Below are 11,253 nucleotides of genomic sequence, written 5' to 3'. Positions count from 1 at the left end.
TGTCCTTTTGAGTGTCCTACGTAGTGCAGAGAATTAATGTGGCGTCATTCCAGATTTGTTTTTGCAGAAATACATGCCTCCCAGATAGAATGTTTGCTCATCTCTCGCTGGTTTATATTGGCTACCAAATGAGACCTGCTTTCTAGTGACATCATAGTCTCCAAAAGGGAAAAATGATAATATGCATTATTATTCTGCTTTTAATAGTTACAGGGAAATAATAGAACACTCTCTCTATTCTGGTCCACTGTGCTTAAAATAGCTGCTTTGGAGCAAAAACAGGAATTAGACATGAAGAAACTACTTTTGAAGATTCCTATATTAAGAGGAGTTCAGTCTACAGACAGCAAAGACAGAGCAGTGCAGCGAGTACATCAGACCTTAAGAGGTTCAAACACTTTATTTTTTTTCTTCCCGGTTCTTTATTTTTTTATTATGAAATTTATTGTCAAATTGGTTTCCATACAACGCCCAGTGCTCATCCCAACAGGTGCCCTCCTCGATGCCCCTCACCCACCCTCCCCTCCTTCCCACCCCCCATAAACCCTCAGTTTGTTCTCAGTTTTTAGGAGTCTCTTATGTTTTGGCTCCCTCCCTCAAGTTCAAACATTTGAATAACAACAAAGCGAAGGAGTGGTCCCCAAAGATGTCTACATCCTAGCGCCCCAAACCCATGAAGATGTTAGATCCCTTGGCAAGGAGGAATTAAGGTGCAGGTAGAATCGAGGTTGCTGATCAGCCTGACTTTAAAGTGAGGAGATGATTCTGGAGTACCCAAGCATGCTCAACGGCATGGGCACTACTGGCGTTCACACTGGATGAGTAACCAAAGCGTAAAAGGTTACAAGGTCTCAGGGAGCCTCCTGGGTGGCACAGTTGTTAAGCATCTGACTCTTGATCTCAGCTCAGGTCTTGATCCCAGGGTTGTGAGGTCAAGCCCCGAGTTGAACTCTGCACTGGGCATGGAGCCTACTTAAAAAAAAAATTAAAAAAAAAAAAAATTAAAAGGCCTGATTGCAAATTAACCCGCTTATGCTTATCCAGGAATATCCCTCCTTGTTTCCACTATACAAAAGAATAAAATATGTAATGCATTTGTAGAATCATGGCACACGTTTAACCAGAGCTATCAATCATTGTTTGGAGATTCAAATTTTACAAATGAAATCAGGAGCCTGGGGAGACATCCCCGAGTTACTGAAAAGCCCTGTCAACTGTCTCCACCATGCGATATCGGAGATTTCCTAGACAAGTGTGCGGGATTATGCCGCACGCAGCGTTCACCGTGAAGTCCTCCAACGGTACTGGCCGACTGAACCAAATTTGACATTTATAATGGCCCAAGAAAAGCATCTCCCTAATGAAGCTACATCACTATATGTCACAGAAATCAAAGGTGGCATTTCTAATAGAATTGCCATCTCTCGCGTGAAGGCAGGAGACGACTTCCCAGAGTCAATGGAGCGCCAGGAGTCAAGGAGGTGAGACTCTGAAGAGGCTGTGCGGTGTCACACCCCTGCAGGCTGCCTATCTGGGAGAAAGCAGATTCTCCAAGGAGAAGCAAACTTTCTAGAATGGATGCTCTTCACAATCCTTCAGAAAAAAAAAAAAAAAATTCCAGGCACATGTCCTTGAGATATCTTGATTCTTTAATGATAACAAACCAAAAGAATCATATTCTACTGTGGCAGAAAGCCAGCTGCCCAACAAGGATACAGGTCTCTTCAGTGCAGTCCTGTTGCAAGGAGACTAATTTTCCAGTTCCTCTTGCATCTAGATGGAACCATGATACTAGTTCTTACTAATAGGGAGCATAAGTAGAAGTAACAGGTGCCATTTCTGGACTGAATTAAGAAACACATACGGTTTTGCCATTCTTTTGTTTGGTTTCCACAGTGAACCCGGAAGCCGCATGGAGACAATCATGGCGCCCCGACAGGGAAGGAGCTTGTATCCCTGAATCACCGTGTGGAAAACCATCCACTGAGCTCACTTGTTGGCTATTACATAAGCAATAAATTCCACTGGGCTAAGTCACTAAAACTTCAGGGTTTATCTTGTGAAACCTGTTTTAGCTGGTAGCATTATCATAATTAAAACATGCATTGGAAAGTTCAAGGGGAGCATATCTTATGGTTTTGGGCAGCCATACTGATAAGTCTCTGAGAGAGCAAGATGGAAGTCATTTCCATGTGTTGTGTGCGGCAATAGAGAGCCCTTCGCGGTATTTTCTCCCGAGGCCTTCGGCAAAGTTATTAAGGTCAGCACTCTTTAAAGCTCAAAGTTATGTCTATTGGTCTGGAATTGGTTCTGATACAGAAAAAACCAGTAAGGTGCATAGCATATGCCTCACCCTAAGAATTGATGTTGATTTTGCAGCACCTTTTCAGGAGAACATCTTGCTTTTAGAAAATACCTTCTAAAAAGGCCTCAAAATGCTCCTAAGTCCAACTCAGGAATATTCCACAAGCAAACATAGTTTTGCATCTATCATTCACGAGTTACAGACCGGAAAAAAAAAATGATTCAATCAACTCTTCAGTGGATCTTCACAGAGCCCCGCTGAGCTTTAGAATATTGTTTGGGGGTGTAAATTGTTTTAGGAGTTAGCATTGTACCAAGATACCCTCAGGCAAGTAATGAGGCTTAAAGATAATCCAGATAAGGAAGATGCCCTGAAGCACCTTGTTGACGGAAATTGAGCAGTGGCCTCTCAAAGTCTAAAAAAGGAGCCAGAGTGGGGAAGGGAGACTCCACCCTCCCTCACCTGGAAGCCTATCCACACCTGTCACAACCCCCCCAGGGAAAGGCTGCTTTCACCTTGGAGGAAATGTTTCTGCCTTGTCTCTGCCCCAGCAGTAGCTTTGGAGAGAACGGCCGTCAGGCCAAGTTCAGGGAGCCTTTCCACCGTCACCTGGTCACCTGCCGTGGAGGATGGGGGTTAGCCAACTCCGCTCAACTCTTCCCCAGGGCCCCTCAAGTCCCATCTTGCACCACTCAGGACATGCCAGGGAGTTGAAGAGCTGGGAAATCCTTCCACAAAGGACTCCATTGACAATTGTAGCCCACTGGAGGTTGTTACTATGCTTATGTAGTATAGTTACCATAACCTATTGCTGTCAGGATCATTTGTCTGAAATTCCCATTTTTATAGATCAGAAATGGGCAAACGTAACCAATTCATGTGCTTCAACTTAATGCAGTGCAAGATATTTAGAAACCAAGAAGGCAAATGAAACACCAACAGTATCCTCGTTATGGCTTCTGAAGCTCCTGCCACATCAAAGGGCTAGGTCCACTACCCGTCCGCATCCGCCCTCCTTCACCGAATGCCTTGCTTCCCTCCTTGAGAGGAAACATCCCTTCACAAAGGTACCACACGCATTTTGAACAGGATGCAAAGTATATATTGTATATTTTATAATACAAATTATTCGCTTTAAAAACTAATACATTCTCAGGGCACCTGGGTGACTCAGTCCATTGGGCGTCTGACTTCAGCTCAGGCCATGATCTTGAAGTCTGTGAGTTCGAGTCCCATGTCAGGCTCTGTGCTGACAGCTCGGAGCCTGGAACCTGCTTCGGATTCTGTGTCTCCCTCTCTTTCTGCCCCTCTGCTGCTTACACCCATTCTCTCTCTCTCTCTCTGTCTCTCTCTGTCTCTCTCTGTCTCTCTCTCAAAAACATACATTTTAAAAAAACTAATACGTTCTCAATATAAAAACAGAAGGTACAAATAAATAAAATGTAGGCTTGATCTAAGAAATAGCACAATTTCAAATAATGCCACATTTGAGCCATCGACCCTGCTGGACACTCATTCAGTCACTTGTTTGCTCTTCTGCACAGTCCAAGCCAATTTCTTATTGTCACAATAAACTGTTATCCCCAGCACCCCACACAGTTCCTGACAGGTTCACCACCCGACGAGTGAAAATGAATTACAGTTCTTTCTCTGAGTCTTAAAGTATTAAAGCTCCTAACTTTTGAACATACGCTGTACGTAAAATGCCACCACGAAATTAAAGATGTGTGTCGTACTCTCAGCCGCCTCTCAGTCAATAACTATTTTTTATTTATTTTATATTTATTTATTTATTTGCTTGCCCGCAGTCATGGAACATCATCAGTAGAGAGTCTTAGGGAATCAGACAAGAACAAAGGAAGCATTTGCCAGAAGCAGTGTGCCTTGGGGGCAAGCCCCATTGGCCCATGTCAAGAATGCGAAACCCTACTAATATTTGCCCATCAATCTTCCGCACCTACCCTTGTGCAGGTCTGAATTCTTCTGTAAACTTAAGGGGGGAAAGCCCATTATCCTCCTCACCAGTAATTTCTAGTAGAATGATGCATTCTACTTGGAAAAGAACTTTGGTCTTTCAGAAAACCATTTTGATCATCCTTTTTAATAACAGAAGCCCATCGATCTGCACATGTTTAAAGTTCAAGAGCAAGAAAGAGGTGGCCCTTGTATTTCTGTCAGCGATTTCTCCAAGCCCACCCAGTCCCCCTGGAGAAACTAGGATTGAATTCTGCCGGCTGCCGAGCCCCACGGCAGCTCCCCTGTTCTCACTGCAGCCGGGTCAGGGCCTTGGGAAACCCGAGCCTCCCCACAGCTGCCCTTCCTTATTCTGTGAAAAGCTCCCCCCCAGGAATTGCGTCAGGTGGTTTAAGGAAAGGAACATCATTCTTTTTCCCATGCGTGGACATTCGCCAGACATCGCCATCATCCGGGTCTGAGTCATGATACGGACTGAGGCCCCACGAGGGCCAAAGCAGGGATCGTGCTCACAGGGCCCTGAGAACACATGTCACCTTAGAACGAGGGAGCCGTGCAGGAAGTTCCTCTGCTTGGAGACTTTGCACTGACTGTGCGGAGGGAGCCAGAGAAAGGAGAAAAGTGACCAGCGTTCAGGTTCGGCCACAATCAATTTTTATCACTGGGTGAAAAGAACAAAAAGCCAAAGGTCTATTCAAGTCTCCTTGGCCAGAGAAAACTTGTAATTAGTATTTGGTGAGTCAGTTCTCATCATGAGGCTGCAGTGGCATGATAAGGCCGCTCCAGACCCCGGTGAGCCACTTCCCATCCCAAATCCCTGCCTCCAGGAGCTTTCTTTCCGCAGGGAAGGCATTTGGGCCACGCTTGGAATGCGAAGTTAGTATAGATAGGACCTGCCAAAGAGGGCATTTGCTCCTTTTCCAAGCAAAACACCTGTCTAACGTTTGGTCGCCCCTGGGTAATGTGTTCATTTCACTGTCCATGGGCCAGCCGGGCCCTCCCTCCCCGTGGGCGCATCTCTGTCTCTGCCCAACTCTCAAAGGGCACCCCCCCCCCCCCCCCTCGGCAGCTTCCCTGCTCCAAGCAGGAACCACAGAAATGGCTGTGATGCGGCTCTCCCCTCGGCCACCTGCTCCCTGGGCCTCAAGTTGGAGGGCAGAGAAGAGACTTCAGTCGGGAGCAAGGAGCCCAGCACCAGGGAGCCCACGGCGGCGCGTCTCGCCTCTGTTCAGTCACCAGCACACACGGGTGAGCCCACGTTTGCATCCAAGGATTATCTCAGCGGTACATGGTGCATCGTGCAGGCTGCACGAAACCACTCTGAAGAAGATAAGCGTGTCGTGTAATGAAGAAATATTTTGCAGGCTGGTCTGCCGCATGCTAGCTTGGTGATCTTGAAAACGCTACCGAAAGCTTTTGAGCTTGGGTTAAACCAGGAAAAAATAATACCTCAAAATCAGGCTCTGCTGACAAGTTAAGGGATTGGGGCAAATTATCTTCACTAAACACCCACTTTTTTTTTTTTACCTAGAAGAGGGAGCTAATGATACAGTTACAATTCTTACGGAGTTGTTGCGGGGATTGAGAAAACTTATGTAAGAGACTTAACATAATACTTGCGAGAGAGCTGGCCTTCGTAAATGTTAGACAATATTTACGTGTTCGTGACTCAGCTGTTCGTCTCTTCATTTAACCAAGATATGGGAATTAAGAACACAAGATATGCAGAATGCCCAGCTAAAAGTCTGGCACACAGTAGGTAGTCGACACAATTAATTTCATTTCTCTTCTCCTTTTCCCAAATAGGGACACGAGGTCCTTCCTACCCTATCTAATGTCACTGCTAAGACCTCTGTGTATCAGGTAAGTCCCTTCAGGAAGAAATTAAAAGTAGGAAGAGGACAGAGAGAAAACGGAGACTCTTGTATCTGCTTTAATTGATTTACTGCAGGTCAATCTCAAGGAGCGAGGACAGAAGTAGAAGTCCATTTAGCCAACTTCAAAGCTCTGCTCTTGACCTCTGATAACTGGGAGGTCTTTGAACTCATCTGCGCTTCTAAGTCTTTGGCCAGAAAGGAAAATTTCTCAGCCACTTTTTCATGCCTTCCAAAGGAATTAATTTTCTAAATGGAAAATTGAAGTAATTAGGTTATAGACTGAGTGACATTTACTAAGGTGAAAAGCAAGGAAATTTTTATATCCTTTATTCAACAGTTATTAGATGTATTAAGCAATATGGAGTAATTACTTTTATTCCCCCAAATGTGATTATTCTTTTCAGGCCAAGGCAAGCTCAAACTACAAAGATCCAACAGACCATGACTACTCAGAAAAGGACCAGGTCACCTCTTTCGCCTTTTTCCCAGAACCGCCTGGCTCACGCGGCAGGTAGGAAAGCACCCAAAGGGAGAGGCATAGGATCTGGTGCTCAAGATGGAGCTCAGTTTCCTTCTTCCCACACTTGGACGCACCCATCCCATGCGCCTTTCACTTTCTCCCACCAACCTATCCAGCGAGGAGATTTACTCACTGATTCAATAGCACCTACTATGTGCCAGGCATACAGCAGTGAGAACAACAGACAAACTTTGCACCTGCGTGGGATTTGCATTCTAAAAAGGGAAGCCAGACAGGGAGCGAAGTAAACGGAATCTGTAGTTAAGGCAGAAGATCGTTGCCATGAAGAAGAGGGGGAGGCCCCCAGAGAGGTGCCGTTTTCGCGAACCCTTGACGGAGGGAGAGGCTCCCCAGCCAGCCAGCTGAGGAAGGATGTGCTAGTTGGATGAGTCATCACGTGCAAAGGCCCTGGCATGACCCAGGGGTTCCAGTAACCCCAAGCCAACTGACTGAGTAAGGGGCGGGTGGTAGGAGGCGATCCGAGCGATGGGGGAGGGCACACATTGTGAAGATTTGACCCCGATTCGGAGGCAACAAGGCACTGAGAGATTATGAGCCGGGGGTTCCTGGCAAGACAACCCACAGATATCCATAAAAGAGTAACGTAAGTAGTTTCAGAGATTATTATCCCATCAGTGCGCCTTGCCTCCTACCTCTGTCTCCTAAATGACAAATGACACCTTTGTCTTAAATGTACAGTTCTCCGCTCCCTGACCTTACTTGTTTTGGGGTCTTGACAAGGCGGCGGGGTGGGGGGGGGGGGGGCGGTGAGACTAGCACCTGGCACAAGTCGTGGATCCATTTTTAGAATATTAATTGATCAGGAGCCCAGGGAGGAACATCCGTGTCGACTGATACAAATCTATGCCTTTAACAAGTCTCTGTGCCTTCCTGAGCCTTTGCCTTCATGTCTGTGAAATGGGTGCGTGAGGTAATGCATTTAAAACGTTGCCATAAACGGAGTAAATGGTAGTTATTTTTATTTAAAGAATGACCCCTTATTTCGAAGAATAGTTCCATCTGTAATTCTTTGTTCCTGCCTGGAGAAGACCCTTTGGCTCCCCATCGGACCCTTATTCCCTTGCTGGGTTCCACTCACTGTCGCTGTCTTCCTCCCAGTGTCCCTTAAATGCCTTTTCAGTGGAGACTTCTCACCAGGGGTTATTTGGTGCCCCAGCGAGCACTTAGTCATATTTGGGGACAATTTTCATGATCATAACAGGGGGAGGGCCACTAGGTTTCGGTGGGTAGAGGCTCGGGACGCTGTAAACCTACCACGGTGCACAGGACAGCCCCACAGCACAGAACTATCCGGCCTCGAATGACACGGGTGCTGCCGTGGAGAAACTCTGTTCCAAATACAGTAAATGTGGTATCGTGCTTTCCTTCATATACACATGCGGGAGAGCATATATAATATAGACAACTGTTTCCTCCTAATGGACTCTCTCTGGCTCACATTATCCCAACCCCTCTGGCACTGACAGGCAGTCGGTGAGGTTACCGAGTGAGGGAGTGTTGGCCCAAACGGAATTTTATGGGAGCGATTGCATCATATGACTCCTACTGAAATTCTGCTGACCCAAGTGTTAGAGATTTGAACTCCAAGCAAAAATTTCCCTGTCGTGCTCCTTAAGTTTCCATACACAGTTCAAAAGGTAGTGGCCTTCCAAGTGGATAAAACAAAATTAATCGGTAGCAGCTCTTGCAATTGTTTTCAAAGACAGCATTAAGGGCTCAATGGAGAAAAAAATACAGCATATTTCGTCTCATCAGCATCTCACAGAAGGGACACAGAAGGCTGCCTAAGACGGCGGCCTGGTTGAAATAGAACCAGGATCATTGGCCAGAGGAATCCCTGGGAGGCAGAACAGGGCCCCGTCTGTAATAATGTCTACACTCCCTGCCCTCCTCAGCTGCCACAGTCAAGGGTGCATGTAGCACATAGCAACTCTTGGTAGGAGTCAGGTCCACACGGCTTCTCTGTCCATGTTGGGCAGATGCGGGAGCCAGACCATGAAGGGGATGTCCACGGCATGGCTGGTGCGTGAAAGTCACAACCGGGGGCGCCTGGGTGGCAAAGTCGGTTGAGCGGCTGACTTCCGCTCAGGTCACGATCTCCCAGTTTGTGAGCTGGAGCCCTGCATCTGGCTCCGGGCTTCTGATACCCTGTCCCCCTCTCTCTTTGCCCCTCCCCCACTTGCGCTCTCTGCCTCTCTCTCTCAAAAATAAACATTAAAAAAAAAAAAGTCACAACCCTTTGTGGGAGCCCTGCTCTTTTCTTTCAGTTTACCCAAATTATTACTATCTCCTTTCTCCAGAGAAATGTCTCGTTGCTACCCAAGGGGAAAATCAAGTGTTCTGAACAACTCGGTCACTAAAGAGGTATGTGAGACTGGAACTCAAATCATCAACAGGTAATGGGTAAAGCCAACCATATGAGGAGGACACAGCCCTAAAGGAGGGTTTATAAGTGAGGAGGGGGGAGATATGGGAATATCCTGGTCTAGCCCACGCAGCCAGGTGTGCATTTCAAGGAAACATGTTTGAACACAAAAGAAGACGAGAACCCAGACTGCTGGGTCTTGACTGAGAAAAGAGCGTGTTAGCAAAAGAGGACGTTCCCATGAAGTCTAGAGAAAGGGGCGTCGTCACTGACCACTCCTACCCATTTCTAGAAACTTCCGTATCGTGGCTTTCTCCTGGTTAGCTGCCTCTTTGCCCAGCACCCTTGTTGCCTCCTTCACTCACTGCTCTTCATCTCTGAGTCTCAGTTTCCCCGTCCATCAAATGGAAGACAATCACATCTACCTCACCACAGGGGCCAACTGCATGGCAGATAGGCGCTTGATCGATGTTAGCCTGCCTTCTCCACGTTTGAAAGTCTCCTTTCATCTCTGCCCAGATAAAACTGCCATTTTCTTGGCGCAGTTAACCTTAACTGTTAGAAAGAGAGCCTTTTAAACAATTTTACATTCATGTGTTCCTGACTTCAAAAGCCATTTGATATTTTTTAGGGTCCGTGTTGACTCAAAGGACTCAACACCTTTGTAAGCTTCCTAATTTCAAACGGTGCGATACAATAAAATGAAAAAAAAAAAAAAAAACAAACTCAGGATTCACTACTAGTAGTGAATTCAAAATTCACTACTAGTGTCCAGGAATCAGCCTCCAGGTATCAGCTTCCCCGAGATCTTAGCATTTCCCAACCTCACGTCCTAGTCCTGAAACCAAAGATTCTCTGAGGACTTCCAGGAATTGTTGGCCAACTTTGCCCATGTTGGCCCCATTCTAACCTGGCCACATGGCTTCTTCTTCCTCCCGTTCTTCCCCATACAAGCACACTAGGACAAACACAGAGAGCTAAGCACCCTGCCCTGTCCTGGTCCCGAAGTGACCTGGGGCAGGTGAGCAGTGGTCACACACATGTGCACGTTGGGTGAGCAGGATGTAACAGCGGCAAAGCTGCCTGAAGTGTCCGAAGGCTCCTCGTGCCATCCGGAGTTCATCCAATTCCATCAAACAGCCCAGATGCCAAGTGCAACAGTCTAGCACCGTTCCTCAATTCCTTGACCTGAGACACTTGTGATCTTAAATTTGGATGGACTCCTTAATCAGACAGACCTGGGTTTGAATTTCAGACCCATCATTTGATACCTTTGCCATTTTGTACAAGTGATCCGATCCTTCAGATGTTAAATATCCTGTTCTCTAAGATGGGCTAAGAATGGTAACTGCCTTGGGAGGGTAAACTGAGGTCAGATGGGTAACAGCTGACCCCGGTGCTCAACACACATGAGCTGAGCTAGTCACCATGGTCGGTGTTGTTACCATCACCTCCAGGTGAAACAGGACCTCTGAGTCCTGTTCAGGCTCCAGGAGCGCCCTTCGGTGTCCCTTGCTAGAACCGGGTGAATGGGCTTCCTCTCCTCTATCCACACCACGCATCAACACACAGTCACATGTCCTCAGTCACTCAGTAATTATTGGCTGCATTTCTTTAATGTTCTTGTGCACTAGCTTACCCATCCCCTCTACTCTGATGGTCTTCCTAAAAGAGGCAAGAAGAGGGAAATGAATATTTTAAGAGGTGAAAATTCTCATAGAGCGGAAGCAAAATTTGTACCTTGTCCCAGTGTTTTGGGAAGATTTGTCAGCCATTGTCCACCAACGTCTTGGAATAACAGGAGCCTCAATCCCCCTCCTGCCCATCTCCGTCCCCCTGGCACCTGCAGCTGTCACTCTCCTCCACGGCATGAAAGGCCAACTTCACCACAAAGCCAAGGATTGGCTGAGTCTCATTTCTGCTCCTTTAAAAAATCTGCTGTAAGTGAAAAGCTCGAGGCATTAAGAAGTGCAAAAATCAATCCTACAACATGTTTAAGCAGAGTAAATTCTATAGGAAGCCCTAAAATAATGATTGTGTCAAAGAAAATGGTTTTATCCTTGGCATCTTGGTAAGAGATAAAATTATAGTATTGGAAACTTGACAATGGAGTAATAGAGAGGAAATTAAGAGAGGGGGGGAATAAAAAACTGTTTCTAATCTGCGCTGCACTCTTCCAAGAATGTACGCA

Source organism: Panthera uncia (assembly GCF_023721935.1).
Source record: "Panthera uncia isolate 11264 chromosome B2 unlocalized genomic scaffold, Puncia_PCG_1.0 HiC_scaffold_24, whole genome shotgun sequence".
Classification (NCBI taxonomy): Eukaryota; Metazoa; Chordata; class Mammalia; order Carnivora; family Felidae; genus Panthera; species Panthera uncia.
Note: the sequence above shows the minus strand (reverse complement) of the source record.